The sequence below is a fragment of the Primulina huaijiensis genome, chromosome 11 (genome assembly GCF_012295235.1).
Source record: "Primulina huaijiensis isolate GDHJ02 chromosome 11, ASM1229523v2, whole genome shotgun sequence".
Lineage (NCBI taxonomy): Eukaryota > Viridiplantae > Streptophyta > Magnoliopsida > Lamiales > Gesneriaceae > Primulina > Primulina huaijiensis.
Window position 1 is genome coordinate 25,118,546 of NC_133316.1, and position 8,202 is coordinate 25,126,747.

Below are 8,202 nucleotides of genomic sequence, written 5' to 3' on the forward strand. Positions count from 1 at the left end.
GAAATGAAAAACCACTGTCTAAAACCCAACTTTGATCATCCTTTAGGTTGGTTATGCACAATACCTCTGCACTATAATAACCATCCTCTGCCGCGTCTATTTCTCCTTGATCCATTGAGTTATTGAATGATTTATTTCTTTCTGGACAATCTCTTTGGTAGTGCGCGGGTTTGTGACAATGAAAACCTTCTCCTTTGGTGACTTCTGCCTTGATCTGTTCTTCCACCTGTTCCTTAAGGATTTCTTGTCATTTCTTATTTCAGCTCTCTTTTTTATATTCAAGCTTTCAGTACCACTATTATGAATTCCATTTTCATTCAAGAAATACGTTTCTCTAGATTTCTGAGCCTTTTGAACATCACTTAAAAATAATGAACCTCTTGCATATTTCAATGCATAGACAAAGGTTGGATATGATTTCGGAAGCGAATTTAACAGTATGATAGTCTTGTCTTCCTCATCTAGTTTAACCACAATATTTTCTAGATCGGGTATTCTGTTGTACTCATCTAGGTTGTCTCTTATGAACTTAGAATAATGCATTTTGTTGGAAAAGAACTTACTCTTCAGATAAATTCTATCTTGGAGTCTTGGTCATGTACAGGGTCTCAAGTCTCTTCCATAGCCCTGCAACAGTGGATTCAGATGAGATTTTTCATAGAACTTTATCGTCTCAGTGGAAGGTAAGAGTGCTAAATGCCATTTCCATCTTCCCAAATTTCTCTTCATCTGTAAGTGATTCCGGAAGGCACTTAATTCCTTCCAAGGCCTTAGCAACCTTTTTTGCAACATAATCGAGTGCATTATCCTTCTCCATATCCCAAAATCACCCATGCCATCATATCTCTCTACTTCAATCTTTGTAGCCATTTGAACACAATCGAATAATTTTGTCGAACCTGGCTATGATACTAATTGTAGTTGCAATTGCTAACTATTTGATTCACTTGATAAAAGATTTCTTCAAGAACAGTAACACAACTTACATAGATTGATCGCACATGGAGGAAGAATCAAGAAATTTAAGCAACGACAACACGAATTTATGTGGTCTAGCCTTAATTGGCCTACAACCACATGGGAAAATATACTGCTTGATTGATGAGTTTTCAAGTGAAAGATACAATCGCTGAATTTCAGTCTCGTGTTTCTATCTTCTCACAATATCAAAAAAACACTCTTGAAATTATATGTGTGTGGCTTGTATCTTCTTGCAGAATTCAACAGGAGAGCTATCTTCTATATCAACTGCTTGGATTCTCTTGAATGAATTTCTCAGATTCCTCGCATTATATTATCATAAATCATATTTTGATTCTCGATAATTCATGAAATTGTCATATTATTAAATGTATGAATTGTATAATTGACAAAGAAAGTGAGAAAATATGTTGTGATAATGAAAGATTATAGTAGTAATTGATTTGTGTTTAATGTGTGCTGAACCGCAATAGAGAAGTGACACATGTTACGGTTTTCAGCATAATTATCTGAATATTAATTCAAACCAATTTCATTAGAAAGCTAATACATAGTACTAAAACTTTCATGTTTTGAATTTTGTCCAAATCTATTTGAACATAGGGGTAAAATCATCCCGAAATGTATCGTGTGCATTGAAGTTCCTGCACTGACATATTTTGGTAGAATGAGCATAACTCTCGCGTCCGATATCCAAATTGAGTGAGGTTGGTAGCAAATGAAAGCTAAGACATAGATATACTGTTTTTATGTCGATCATTTTTTCTAATTCGAAATCTAAAATAGATTTCAGACATAATATCATGCGCATCCGCGCAGGATCTCGCGCACCCGTGCACAAAGCTATGTAAAACACATTCCGTATAGAACTGGGCGTGCGGTTGTACCAGTTCTCACGCCCCTGCATGCACCGCCTTAGTTGCACATGATTTAAGGCTGATAAGAATGAATTTTCTGTCCATTCCTTTGAAGCTTTGAGAGAAAAACGAGAAAACCAAGTTCTATCGTCCGAATCTACCTCGAAACGTTGTCGAATCCTCGTGTTGAGAGCGTTCTTTTGAGGTAAATTTCTTTTGGTTTCAACACTTTTATTTTTTGAATTGCTGGAGAAGCATGTATTTGAATTCGAAATCAATATATGCGATAGAATAACCGACGATAAACTAATTTTCAAAGTCAGAATTGAATTATGTTATGATTTCAATTTTATATGAATTTTCAAAGTTTCAAAATGATTTTTGAAACTTGAATTTTGATTGTAAATGAATGGATGTATAATAATGATTTTACAATAACGAGTTATTAGGATTTATAATGCAATATAATTATCCTAATAATGAAAAAGTTAAACTGAATGGCGTAGAACAAATTGATACATTATGCAATTTAATTATCGTAATAATGAAAAAGTTAAACTGAATAGCGTAGAACAAATTGATACATTCAAGTACGCTAGGATTGCATTTAAATGAATTAACTCATTGAGATAAATTTTTTGATTATGTAGATAGATTTTCTGTACTGAAATCCTAAAGCTAAATTGAGTTGGAAATGAAGAATTGAGGTATGTTGCGACCTACTAACATACGACAGGTATCTGTGTCATATGATATATGCTTCATTGATTTGACTGAAAATATGTGTCTATATGTCTTATTTGTTGAGCTGATGTGCCATACACGACATTCATGATTGATAGATCGATGTATAAAATAAATATTTTGTTAACACATATCATTTTATACATACATCGATACACGACATGTACGTTGAGCTATGATCACTGGATACCTTGATATCATTGGATTTTGGTTCTAGGGTTTTGATCACGTTACTATGTTTGGCATTATGTGACCCATAAAACATAGCCATTTGTGGCCTCTCTGATTGATTGGTTGAGATTTGGGATTTGATGGTACTTTGCCGACGCTATCGTACAGATCATGTCATGCCCCGAAACTCGGGATTTGACACCGGCGTTGTTTAACAATCACACAATTGAAACAACTAGCCTCGTAGCATAGTATAAACCGAAAACCAGTTTATTATTCATAACTCCTCAAAAAAACAACTGTCTTTACAACTGAAATAAAATAAATTTGCGGAAACGTCTAATCTAAAATTTTAAATTTCTAAAATTAAAAAAATAATCCTGTCTACTAATCACCATCCCCAAAACTGTTCCGATTCTTCTTCTTCTACCTGTTCTTCGGATTTATCTGGGAAAGGTTGTAAGGGGTGAGTATTTTGGGAATACTCAGTAAATGGGGGAATTATCGAACACCACATAAAATTTTTCATATTTTCGAAAATAACATATATTTACAGCATGCTTTTCATAATTTTTAACACTGCAATTTTTCACCTTTCATGGTTTACTGACGTCAGTCCCTAAGTTTTAATCCTCTAAGGGGGCGAGGCCGTAAAACAGTTCTATCCCACTGTTAAGGGCCATATGTTGGAATTCCACCCATTTTCAGGGAATCCTCACAGTGTCTCACAAAAACGTAAAAAGATTTAAAAAAACGTAGACGGTGTTCGACCGCATTTTTTCCTTTAAAAGAAAAACACATAATCCAAAAATTTAAAACTTTGAAATTTGCCCACTTACCTTAAATTCTTGATGCCAAAATTACGTGAATAATTAGGGTTGCTTGCACAGGAATTTTCGAAAATTCCTCTTCGGCGGCTAGACGGCGGCAGCGCTTCGCTGTGCTCGAAAATCCTAAGGAGACTAGGGGAAGAATTTTCGAAATTTTGTGTATGTTCTAAGGTGTGATTTTCGAAAACCAGGGCCCTTCTATTTATAGGAGTTGGCTGCTATCGTGATAGTGCGTTTGAACTGTGAATCAAATCTAAAATCTTGATATATCCGTGATCTAGGTAGATATTCGAAATCTCCTTCTTTTTTTTCTACCTAATTTTCGAAAATCTCATGGTGTATATTGTTAGATTTCGAATTTTAGGGATTTTTATTATCTCTTATTTGATCTTTTATCCCGGTATCTCAATATCAACCTAAATCTCAGACATTTATCTGCTTATTTTCAAAATTCCTTCTTTAATTCCCTAGATTGAGATAAATTTATTCCTACCAAATTTTCAAGTTTAAATAATACTATCTTAATTTCGAGCTTCATAATTCTTTACACGATAAAATTATCTACACAACTTAGATAACCTTAAAACAAATCTTATATTCTGAATGATTTAAATATTAATATCCAAGATTACACCATCAAATAATTAACCTGATATTAACCTGATATGATCACGATATTACAAAATCCCGGGTTTTACATCCCTCCCTCCTTATGGGAAGTTTCGTCCTCGAACCATGGGTTGGCTTGGTCTATGAAAAGGTACGGGTATTGGTCCCTCATCCTTTCTTCTGGCTCCCATGTGGCTTCTCTTTCCGTGTGGTTAGACCATTGCACCTTGACGTAGGGAATGATTCGTCGTCTTAGTACTTGATCCTTGGTATCCACAATTCTAATGGGAACTTCTTCGTATTTCAGCTCTTCTCCCAAGTTACTATCGATCATGAGTGGATCTGCTTCCAACACGTGGCTTGGGTCCGAGATTTATTTTCGTAGTTGAGACACGTGGAACACGTTGTGAATTCTAGACATGTTTGGTGGCAGTGCCAATCTGTACGCTAGCGTGCCCACTCTTTCCAAAATTTCAAAGGGTCCCACATAACGAGGGTTCAGCTTCCCAGCTTTACTGAATCGGACCACTCCTTTCATAGGCGAGACTTTTACGTAGGCCGTTTCGCCAATATTGAATTCCACTGGACTTCTTTTCAGGTCTGCCCAACTCTTTTGTCGTTCTTGAGCTGCCTTGAGTTTCTCTCGGACTACTGTAACCTTGTCTATTGTTGTCTGTATGAGTTCGGGTCCTACTATTGCTTTTTCTCCCACTTCATCCCAATATAATGGTGATCGGCATTTCCTCCCATACAGAGCTTCGTATGGAGCCATCCCAATACTGCTGTGATATCTGTTATTATAAGCAAACTCGATCAATGGTAGGTGATTGCTCCAATTGCTACCGAATTCTAGAGCGCAGGCTCGCAGCATATCTTCCAAAGTTTGAATTGTCCTATCGGTTTGGCCATCGGTTTGTGGATGATAGGTCGTGCTAAGTGTCACTTTCGTTCCCATGGCTCCTTGGAAACTCTTCCAAAATCGTGAGACGAATCTTGGGTCTCTGTCAGACAGGATGCTCACTGGTACTCCGTGAAGTCGTACAATATTATCCATATACAGTGTGGCCAACTTGTCCAGATTGTAGTTCATACGGACGGGTAGGAAGTGTGCGGATTTTGTAAGTCTATCTACGATTACCCAGATTCCGTCCTGACCTTGCCTTGACTTTGGTAACCCTACCACAAAGTCAATGGAGATATGTTCCCATTTCTGCCACGTCTCTTTTCATTCCATTCCACCAAAAATTGCTCTTAAGATGTCTGTACATTTTGTACTCCCCGGATGGACTGAAAATTTGGACTTGTGTGCTTCTGACAGTATTTCTTGGCGAAGGTTATCGTTGTCTGGTACACACAGTCGTCCTTTCATCCATAAGACTCCTCTGTCATCGATTTGTAGATCTTGAGACTTCCCACTTTCAACTTGTCCCTTGAGTTTCGTTAGCTCAGGGTCTCGGTCCTGGTTTAACTTTACAGTCTCTTGCAGACATGGCCTCGCGGAGAGTGAGGCCAGGGTGATCTTGCTCTCATTTTTCCGACTCAGAGCATCGGCCACCTTGTTTGCTTTACCCGGGTGGTAACTTATAGTCAGATCGTAATCCTTCAGAAGTTCGATCCACCGTCTTTGCCTCATGTTAAGTTCTTTTTGGGTGAACAGGTATTTGAGGCTCTGGTGATCTGTGAAAATTTCGCACTTGGCGCCATAGAGATAGTGTCTCCAGATTTTTAAGGCAAAAACAACTGCTGCTAGCTCCAGATCATGCGTAGGGTAGTTTTGCTCGTGCTGTTTCAACTGCCTTGATGCGTAGGCGATCACTCTTCCTTCTTGCATGAGCACGCATCCCAGACCTTCCTTAGATGCGTCACTGTAGATGGTGAATTCCTTATCTTCCGTGGGTAAGATCAGTACTGGCGTAGATGCGAGCTTTTCTTTTAATGTCTGAAAACTTTTCTCGCAACTTTCGTCCTAGACGAACTTGGAATTCTTCTGAGTGAGTTTCGTCAGTGGTATGGCGATCGAAGAAAAACCTTCAACGAATTTCCTGTAATAACCTGCTAGTCCAAGAAAGCTCCTGATGTCTGTGGCGTTCTTAGGTTTTGGCCACTCTGTAATTGCCTCGACTTTCCTGGGATCCACTGATACTCCTGCTTCAGAGATTACGTGTCCTAAGAAGGATACACTCTTTAGCCAGAACTCACATTTCTTAAAATTAGCATTGAGCTCTTTTTCTCTCAAAGTCTGAAGTGCAATGCGCAGATGCTCTTCGTGATCTCGCTCGTTGGAAGAATAGACGAGGATGTCGTCAATAAATACTACTATGAACTGATCCAGGAATGGTTTGAAAACTCTGTTCATTAGGTCCATGAAGGCTGCAGGTGCGTTGGTCAGCCCGAAAGGCATCACTGTGAACTCATAATGTCCATATCTTGTCCGAAAAGCTGTTTTGGGGATATCTTCCGCCCTGACCTTCAGTTGGTGGTATCCCGTCCTCAGATCTAGTTTCGAAAAGACTGCGGCTCCTTTAAGCTGATCAAATAGGTCGTCAATCCTCGGGAGGGGGTACTTGTTCTTGACAGTGATCTTGTTTAGTTCTCTATAGTCGATGCACAACCTCATACTCCCATCTTTCTTCTTTACAAAAAGTACTGGTGCTCCCCATGGGGAAACACTAGGTCGAATTTGCTTTTTGTCCAGCAATTCTTGGAGTTTCTCTTTTAGCTCCTTGAGTTCAGCTGGCGCCATCCTGTAAGTTGCTTTAGAAATTGGAGCTGCACCAGGAACCAGATTAATTTTGAATTCAACTTCGCGGTCCGGGACTATCCTTGGGAGTTCTTCTGGAAAAACATCCGGGAACTCACATACTATTGGGATGTCTTCTATCTTTAGTTCGGCTTCTCCTTGCACTTCGCTAACCATTGCTAGGTAGATATCTTCTCCGAATTTCATTGCCTGGTGCGTGGCACCACAATCAAATAACGCATAAGCAGGCACTTTTTGAATAAGAATGGTACCTGACACGACTTCAGTGGCGTCGTCGGCCTCTTCTTGAGTCATAGCAAAGACCCTGGCATTAGGCTTGCCTTCTTTTGGCTTGTTGGGGTTAGCTCCTGTATTTGGCCCTGTTCCCTTGTTGGGCCCGGCTGCTTGGTTGGCGGCAGTAGGACATTCGGCAATTCGGTGTCCCGCTTTCCCACATCCGAAGCATACACCACTGTTTCTTCGGCATTCTCCCGGGTGTCGAAAGTGACAAGTTGGGCAAGGCGTAATATCCTGGTAGCTTGATGTAGGCGAAGGTCCTTTTGATGGTCCACCGAACTGGTTAGGCTTCTTGAAAGTCTGATTACTGCGTGAGGACTGACTAGTCATGGGCTTTTTATTCTTAAATTCCTTCTCCCTGCGCTGGATGTCAGTTTCGGCTCAGATAGCTGCACCCATTAGATCTGAAAAATTCGTGGGTTGGTAGACTGCTAGGGCTGATTGGATCTTGCTGTTCAATCCCTTTTTAAAACGGTGCAGTTTCAAAACTTCGTCCGCCATGATTGCCGTAGCATAAGATCCAAGGGCGTTGAACTGGGAGGTGTATTCCACAACTGACATATCCAGAGTTTGAGTGAAGTTTTCAAACTCACTCAGTTTCTGCAGTCTGACCTCGGCTGGATAATACTGTTTCAGAAAGGCTTCTCGAAATCGCTGCCAAGTCAGTGGTCCTGCAGCTGTCATGGCTGGCGAAATTGCTTCCCACCATTTTCCTGCTTTATCTTCTAGGAATGGCACAGTCACGTCCACTTTCAGTGCCTTGGGAACTTCCAATAGGCGGTGTTGAGTCTCTACACTTTTCAGCCAGCTCTGGCTGACCTCAGGGTCTGCATCTCCACTGAAGGTTGGACACCGATTCTTGCGGAGTGATTCATAGTGGAACTTGATTCCATTTGGTGGTGGAGGTGGTGGTGGCTGATTAGCGTTCTGATTTCCCAATCCTTGCAGTGTTGTCGCTACAATGGTGGNATCT